This window comes from Acanthisitta chloris, unplaced genomic scaffold, assembly GCF_000695815.1.
Source record: "Acanthisitta chloris isolate BGI_N310 unplaced genomic scaffold, ASM69581v1 scaffold5478, whole genome shotgun sequence".
Classification (NCBI taxonomy): Eukaryota; Metazoa; Chordata; class Aves; order Passeriformes; family Acanthisittidae; genus Acanthisitta; species Acanthisitta chloris.
Genome location: NW_008686348.1, coordinates 147,709 through 156,872, shown reverse-complemented (window position 1 = coordinate 156,872; position 9,164 = coordinate 147,709). Strand labels below are relative to the sequence as shown.

At 36.9% G+C, this 9,164-nt stretch overlaps 1 protein-coding gene across 1 annotated transcript in view; it reads left to right on the top strand.

Moving 5' to 3' along the window:
• TENM3 (teneurin transmembrane protein 3) overlaps positions 1 to 9,164 on the top strand; it is a gene marked incomplete at both ends in the record, with an annotated part of 157,040 nt that overhangs the window by 592 nt on the left and 147,284 nt on the right. The gene's annotated exons all lie outside the window — the stretch shown is intronic.

Below are 9,164 nucleotides of genomic sequence, written 5' to 3'. Positions count from 1 at the left end.
AGGTTCCATCCATTCCTTCAGTTTCCTTAGGGAAGGAGAGCAGCATTTGTGTGTTACTGGATAGGGCACTCAAGATTGAGGAAACAATTTGAGAGGAAGAAAGCTCTGTGAAGAGAGAAGGCAGTGGTGGCTCCTCAGATGTGTGTCTCCGTGTTTCTTGTCTTCCTAATCAGTATCAATAAGCAACAGGAGTCACGTAATTGAAATACCAGTGCCTGCTTCTACATCATGCCCCAAGAAACAAATTTTTACTTTTTAATGTAAAAAATATAATAGCCACAGGGTTCCATCGTTGTTGTATGATTGAACAGATTTTCTTGGTGTAGGCAGACTAAATGAATAATTTGTTAATTCATAACCCTCCCCGGTAGATCAGCCAACTTGGAACAAGCCACTTCACTTTCTAAGAACCATTTCTGTATTTTGATTGTTAAGAACTCACCTGTGGATGAACCACCAGAGGGAGTTTGGAGAAATACAGGTTTCACATCAGCTAGTTGGACAGAATTATTTTGCCAAGCAAAACCCTACCTTTGAGCTTCTCTTCCTAGCTTTGAGTGGAACCTTGGTGTGTGTTGTGTCTAAAAGGCGAGTCTGATAAGAGCAATTGTACATGTGAATTTGACACATTTGGATTAAGATCTTTAAAATTAATAGTGATAACTTTATTTTTGCACATTCAACTTGTTTAATAATCTGTGAAGAATGCAAAAAATGGTAATGCATTGTCATAATCAGGACATGGTATGAAGATGTCTCCTTTCTTTTATGTCTAGGGATATGAAATATGCTAGAAAAAGGATGCATTATCCAAAAGGTACCCTGGTTTATTTCAACATGCCAATACATTTAGATTACTGTATCTTCCAGCTCTCTTTGCAAATGCAAAATGCAAAAGTAAGGCAAAACGGCTAAAAATCTTGAGTAGCTGGGATGAGCTCCTTGCACCTCTTAGTCTCTTAGGAAGCTAGTAAGTGTTCATCATTACTCTAGGTTTTAGTATTTTGCTACTTCTGAAATTTGCTTGCCAGTCTGAATTTGCCAACCTTGAGGACTGTACCTTGATACCTTTCATCCCAGACTAGCTAAATTAGTTTCATCTGATTCCATGCAAAGTCTAGTCTTGGCCTTTTAGGAGAACAAAATAAGAGGGATTTGGAGAGCAAGCAGGACAGAAGTTAACACCATAGTAATGTTGAGAGAGTTCTTCTTCATAAGACTTGCTAAGCAGAAGGGAAATCTGGCATACTCTGCAAGTATGTTCATTTTCCCTTCCCTATTCTCTTCCAGCCTTTCTCCCGTGTCTGCTCTATCTGCAGATGCCTGATATTCACCCCTTCAGTGTATATGTGTAGTAGAAGAATTTACAGTTCCTGCTGTCAAAGAATTAACTCAGTGATATATAATAGACTCATAGTCTAGTAGTGCTGGCGGTCATACGACGCTAATCTTTCTCTCCACAAGATCAGGCTTGTTTTTAGAAGTGCTTCAACTTGCTAACCATGGATACTGTATATATAGTGATTGCCATAATTTAAATTGGGCTTATTTGCTTTTCTGCTAGATAAGGAGAAGACAATAGGTTTTCTGGTGGCAGACTTCCCTCTCTGCAGTCAGCTGCAGGGTCAGGGTTTGCGTTACCTGGAAAACGATTGCTTTTGCCCAGCACATACACGAATATTGCTTGGAATATCTACTTAATTTGCTCATGGTTGGTTTCTTATAACGTATTCTGATGGCCTGTTGATGGGGAAAACGTATGTTCTTTTTAAAACAGGGAAAAGCAGAATTTAATTATCAATATTTTCTAAGTTAACTACAACTTTCTTCTACTCAATGATGATGATTTGCATTGCTGTGTAGCATTGTAGTATGTGGATCTCTCCAAATCTACCCTGGAAAGTAAATATCATTCAGTCGTGGCCTTTGGTAGAGTGTTATTTGAGTATTTTATTTTCTTTAGCTAAAATAGTAAGTAATGCAGCATGTGTAGCACCTTCACAGAAGGAAAGTTTTTATTTAGAGGTTGTCTTTTCCTTTGCATCTGAATGTAAGATTTCCATGCTATCTAATCTTAATGGGTATGAAATAACTCCAGTGCCAGATTTGGTATGACTTTGTCCAATGTTTGTATTGGCAGAGAGCAGGAGATCACGGCTGAAGCATTTAGGGATAAAAAAGGTATTGACTGAAAACAATTATATTATTGAACTGCTTTCAGTTACATTGACTTTATGTGAATATCAAGTTGAATTAACATCTCTTTAGTCTATGCAAACATCTGTTTGTTTTCCTTTAGAATGAGTTCATTTGATCAATGTAGTTTATTTGATCAACTCAAAATTTAAAGTATCTCATTATATATTTAGAATTATATTAATCTAAGCCTTTGGGTTTGATTAGTTTGTTAACCAATGGGAATTAGCTTCCCCTTTTCAGAAATTAGGCGAAAGAGAAATTAATCTTACTAAAATGAGTTATCAAATGCTTACCACATGAGAAGGTAAGGCGTTCATGGAGGTATTGCTAGTAGCTTTAAAAATTCAAATCAACTAAGGACTGTTGTGGACAGTTTAATGGGAATCATTTAATTTCTGTAAAAGCCATGTGTTAATAAGTTGTAAAATTCAGAAGGAGATAAATTTGGGGAAGATCAGTCATAACTCTTCCTTTACATAGCACCTCCAATTAATTCTACTTGTTCCTCCTCTCCATGTACACGGACTCTGTTCCAGCAGTCAGCCTCTTTGGCTACTGATTTCAGAAGAATTTGCTAGTTTTATTTTTTTAGAAAGAAGAGTGAACTGGTTTATAATAAACAGGGACATCTGAATATGTCTGCAGGGAAGGGAAACAGTGAGAGGAATTAGGAGCTGGGAGGAAAGGTTTCTTGAATGTGAACAAGGTGGAGGGTTTCCTTAGGTCATGAAGTCTTATAAACAATATAAGTCATGTAAAGCCTGTATTTCAGCATCTTGATAAGCTTCTTAACCGTTTTCAATGAAAAATTGCAGATTAGTCAGAATTTGGAGGGGATCTTATTTAAATTAGGAGTAGTTTACCTTTTAACACAGAATTTAATATAATGAGAAGCACAGCACTAAACTCTCAGATCAAGGAGAGTCTATGAAGACAAGATACAGTTAACACTTACTCCTGATAATGAAGACCATGAGTTAGAAATTCAGATTTGAGGATTTTTACTCCCTAAATTGGAAGTGTTACGGGAAAACTATAAAATACAGCATAGAGAAGGATGTATTCCACAGCAGCATTTGCCTTTGAAGATTTAAGTTGTACAAGGTTCTCATGTTTCTGAGTAACAGTTTGTGATGGTAGTGTATCTAATTGCAAATTCTGAAAAAAAATTCAATAAAACAGTTTTTCAGTTGTCCTTGATGAAGGATCTGCCAGGTGATACACGATAAACAAGATTTTCTCCACCCACATGGGAAATGCCAATTGATGAGCTTCTCAGTTCAAAATGGCTAAGCTTTCCTGCAAAAAGAAAAAAAAATTGGAAATCTGGTGCACAACTCTGAATTTTAATTTGTGAAAGAGAAAAAATACTTTCATAAAACTGGTTGAATGATAACGTACAAGAACTCTTCATACTTGGAAGCCTCATTGTAGCCTATCTACGTACAAGAACTCTTCATACTTGGAAGTCTCATTGTAGCCTATCGCACTCTATGGACACCAAATGTTCTGTGGCATAATTCTCCCACAAACATAACTGGAGGACTTTAGTTCTTGATGACACATTAGAATTTGATGGGAGACGTTATACAAAAGTATCTGCCATACAGAAATTATTATTTTATCATACTGCAGTATCAAGAAGCCAGCTTTAGAACCCTTCTGCTTTTGTACTAGTACATGAGAGAATAGGGGCCAAATGCTCAAGTTGGGCCCCAGTAATGACTAGTTACAACACATGTTATAACTGGCTTAGGTGTGAATTTCGTTAGGGGTTTTTTGCACTTCAGATTTTCCCTCTAACTCCCATGTTTTATTTTTCTGCATAGATAGTTCATGCATAACTGCCATAACTAAACAATCTTCTTCACTTCTGCCTTTTCTTCCCCACCGAAAGCAAATAAAATGGATGGGTTGGATTCATGATCAGAAATACGCACAGGAATTTGTGTTAGAAGTTAGTGCAAGATGCAAGTGACTTTAAGGCATCTTTTCTTCCTTTGCAGCTCCTGTCAGGGTGGGAAGAGGAAAATGTGATATCCCCCTTCATACCCTACTGGCTTGTGAAAGGGTTGGAAATAACCTGTGAATATTGAAAAGACCTATGGCAAATTAAGTCAGTCCTAGCCAATGTCTTGGAAGTACCTTATGTGATTTTCTGGCAGTCTTACTTCAGTGCCTAAAAAACACTTCCCAGTCCTTATTCCGTCTGTGCCTTGCCACAATTATTCCACAATGGAAACTGCATGTACTAGTGAACGAGAACTTAGCAGCCAGGCTGTCACCTGCCATGTAAGGTATAGCTTTGGAGTTCTGTTTTTTGGGGAGCAAAAGGAGGGGAAGGGGTTGGGGTGTTCTAGGACAGAAGGAAAGAGAAGCATGAGGGCATGAGATTGAATGCTTAAAAGATGTTCAGGCTGGTTTTTTGGTAAAGTATAAATCTGCTTCTTTTCATCATTCTGAGAACTGGCAGTCATCTGAATTCCCTGGAATCTCTGAGGGTATCCACATGCCTTATTTTCATTGTTGTCTTACACATTGGTTTAATGTAATTTTTTTTCTTGTATCTCATAGTTCATGATAAATTAAGTTTTTTCATTGTTGTATCAGTACATGCAATTTGTCTTCAGGTCTGGCACTGGTCCTAAGCCATGTTGCTTAAAAAATTAATTCAGACCTGTTTGGTTTGGAATAGTCTGTGATAATAAATTAAGAATAATATATCAAAGTAGGAGGAGCTGTATTGAAGAACATCATTGTGCTATGCTGTAATCTTGGTTTTATTTAACATCACCATTAGTTATATGGATGAAGGAGTAAAAATGGTACTAAAAAAATTTCCTAATGATACTAAGTAGTGAGTGTTCTGACTGCCAACTGGGGACAAAATGTTAATAGAACAGGACAAGGAAAGATCATTAATTGTATGGCCAGAAACTAATAAAGTGAAATTACAACTGAAAAATGTAAGCTGATCTGAGATCTAAGGAAAAATCTAAGGAGAAATGGTGATAGAGGATTTTAATCAGACATAAATCCTCAACATGGTCTGACTCAAAAGTACAGTTTGAGCTGGTTATACAAGTACATCAGCAAAGAGGGAATCATAGACATAGCATCAGTGGAATGTAAGTTTGGAATTGGGGCGTCTTGCTTTTTCAAAGTTCCTGTCAAATTCTCTTAGTGCTATTTATTCTATTGTTCAGGTATATTTGTATAAAAACAATTATGAGGTTAGAGGTATTAATATATGGGAATATGTAAGAGATTAAAACTGTGACTTAGTATGTAGCCTAAGCACTAATTAAGTGCTGACAAAGGGAAACTAATAACCAAAGATTGAATAGAAAATGTTGTATAGGATGCAGAGATACATCTTTATTTTAATTTCATGTTGCAAAGTGACAGAGCTTCTGTCACTTCTCTTGGGACAGACTTAGATAACTTAATATAGTTTGCTGTTAAACATTTTTTCCTGATAATGTGCCTAATCTTTCCCTTCCTTATTTTCATTCTATTACTTTTAATTGTAACTCATACTGCTGAGAACAAACCTACATTCACTTAGGAGAAATTGGACTGAGGTAACCTCCTGGAGTTTTTCTACAGATACCTGTGTGCAATTCAAATCAGGTATGCATGAGTTTGTAGTTTATGACAGAGATTTTCGTACCAAGCTATGGCTAAGTGTGTTGTGTTAGCAGCCTGCACATTGCAATGCATTGCCTGTATAAACATAACAGAAAATGATTTGTCCTGTAGCCCAGACTGCACTCTGAAATTGTCCAGACCTTCCACAATAAATCATTTGCACAACAGCTGCTTTCCCTTCCCACTTGCTGGACCATTTTTTATCCTTCAAAGCTGCAAAATAAGGTTTCTAGTTCTCAATGAAAACCACCAATGTCTTCTGGGCATGTGCATACTCATGTAAATATTTTGTAAGCAAAAATGTTTGATACCCATAAATTCAGAATGCCCGTGATGCTGAATGGAGGTACTTGACAAGCTTACTGTAAATATGGAATAAGTTCATGCTATAAAAATACATGCTGACTTTTTTTCTGAGGTCAGAGACAGTTATATTTCAACCACTGTAGCAGTGCTTGCAGCCTTCCTTGGTAGCTACAGAAGCTCGTAAATCTCTTATAGTCCGAAGTCAGACAGTGCAAGAAGGTAAATATCTTTCAGGTACAGATCAATGTGCTTGGGGCAAATATAGTTGCTTTGAAAACATAAAATTGTGTCTTGAATGCCAGCCAGTTTATTTTTTTCTCTTTTTGATATTTGATTTCAATTTCATGAAACCATCTTTTTATCCTCTTTCATTGGTTTTTAAGCCAAACTTCTGTCAACATTGTTCCCTTAATGTACAAAAATGTACATTTGTTCAGTTTAATTAAGCATTCAGTCTGTTTGCCAAGAGCAAATTACAGCTCCCCAATCTCACCCTCACCCCTCCAAAATCAAATTTTGCAAAGTGCTGGGCAATTAGTTCTCATATCTGATTGTTGTAAGTCATGTTTTTCTCTTAAAAGATTTTTGTAGTTTTCGATCTATGTTACTTAATAGGAGAGCCAAGACCAATTATTTCTCCTCAGATTGTGGCCTTTGTAGCCTTCAAAGAACAGTCTCCCCCACACCTCCTGTATCATTAGCTGCAAAATATCTTTCCAGAGATGATTCTGCCCTTTTCACAAATCAAAGGATCCAGAGTGACAAATTATCCATCTTATACTCGAATGCATGCCAGATGGGACAACCTGCCAACTGTGTATCGTACTGCGGATATGATCTGATGTAGAGACATTTCCTCCCCTCCTCCCTTCCCCATCAAAAATCATATTGCAAAAAAATCATGCAAGTTAAGAAAATCTGTGAAGATAAATTCATGGTGAAATATAAAAGCAGAATATAGTTCTATCAAAGGAAGTCTGCAACATCCAAATGTCAGATCACTTAAAGTAAACCAGCGTGTACCTGGTGCTACAGATGAACATGAGAGTCAAAAATTCATCCTTCTCTGCTTGCCAGTGCTTGCACATATATCGCTTCCTTTGACTTGCTTGATTACAGAACAGACATTCCTAATGGCAAAGTAAGGAGCTTGAATTTAAATTCTGTCACAGTTTAATGGAAGAATCCTGGAGTCACAATCAGGAATGAGGGTGTACTGCTCTTGTGCAGAAAAGTAGGCTGTAAGAAATTAAGGTAGAAGTTAATTTGTAATACAGAATGTAAAAGGAGAAGGAGAACAGTCATAGCAAAGAGTTTATTTTCATTATAAATTACAAAGCTGAAGACTTTACCCGTAAACTACTGCTTAGGCTGACTTCCAGAGGTACAAATGGTGTGCAAGAGTGTAGCAAATAACTTGTAGGAGATCAGTAGCAGATGCAAGTGTCTCGCATCATCACCTTAATCGTGGATATTTATGATTTTTCATTATTTTATTTCAGGGAAAGGTCTAATATTTTCAATTCTGTACCACAATACACGATGTGTTAAAAAAAGTCCTTTATTAAGAAGAGGAGGAAGAGATATATTACACATGTTCCCATTTGTTCATCAATCAGTGCCAACAGCCTGAATTTAGATTTTTACAAGCCCTTCTTATCAGCTCTAATGCTCACCAAGCCTTGGCAGCTTTGAGAATACAAAAGTTCTTCCAGAAACATAGAATGAGTTGAGGGTTGTGAGATTTTGGTAAAAATCTTGATTTTTTAAATTTTTTTTTTTCTTCCTTCTGGTTTCTTAGTCTTTAGGCCACTCTCATTAGGGATTGTTCTTCTCAGGGAAAAAATAGTCATGTTTGTTTCCCAGCTGTGGGCGCATGATAGTAATTTTATTTTTTCATTTGTTTTAGATGAATTAAAATTAGTTATGTAGTCATGGCCATTTTAAGGAGTTGGTGCTTTGGAAAGCTCCAAGCATCTACCAGCTCGCTGCAAAATGTCTACATTTGGTAAGGATAACGTGCTATCTTGTCCTGTAAGTTGTGGAAAAGCTTCTTCCTTCAGACGAGACTTCAGTTACTGCTGAAGAAAAAGAGCTGTGCAAATACATAAAATACTTAACTTATTCCTTAGTTCTGATGATTGCTAGGGCCTGATTCTGCACTTCTGAGGAGCTGCTGTTGGATTACATGCAAGTTGCTAGTGGGGGTTAATATAGGAGTCAAGTCATTGTAATGCAGCTGCAACACATATTTAATTCAATAGTATTGAAATAGTTTCTGCAGCAAAAAAAATAGCTCATTTGACAAAAATAAGAAGTCTGTTTTGTCTCCTCATTAGCTTTTGGCTTCCCTTTGAACTCTGTTCTGAATAACTGTAAGTTGGAGGACAATGTTTTAGTGCTTTAAACATGCTGCTTGCTGGAAGTAAACAAGCCTCTCACAAATTCTGCTGGCAGATGTCTGTCTCAGACTTTTATAGGAGAAATACTGAGGATTTTTGTGCTTGAGTCACTAAGCAAAAAAATAAAAAGATGCACTGAAGGATTGTGAAAATAGAGCTCATCTCAAAGTTACTTTGAAAAGTGAAAGGCTAAGCATCTGGCACCTTTAATTTAATATCCTTTATATTTTTAAATATCAATGGTTTTAAAAGCTTAAGGACTGTGTGTAAAGCGTGGTTTATCTGCTCTTCTCCCTCATACACAAAAGACTTCTCCATTTAGTATCTTTCTATGTCTGACGTACCATTGACATGAATTTATTTGTCACTAACCCATTAGGAGTATACAGGAGCAGTAACCCTACTTTCTAAGGATGCAGAGATCTGACTAGAAGGCACATCAGCCTTCCTCTCTCATGCAAGGCCAAGGATTCCTATTGTCAGATGCAGTGGGCATGAAAGCAGCAATTTTACAGCACAAAAACTCCAATAACATTTACTGCGGTTGGCTGAGATTGCAATGCACACAGGCACTGCTCAGTCTTGGTTGCTTAAGCACCAGCTTCC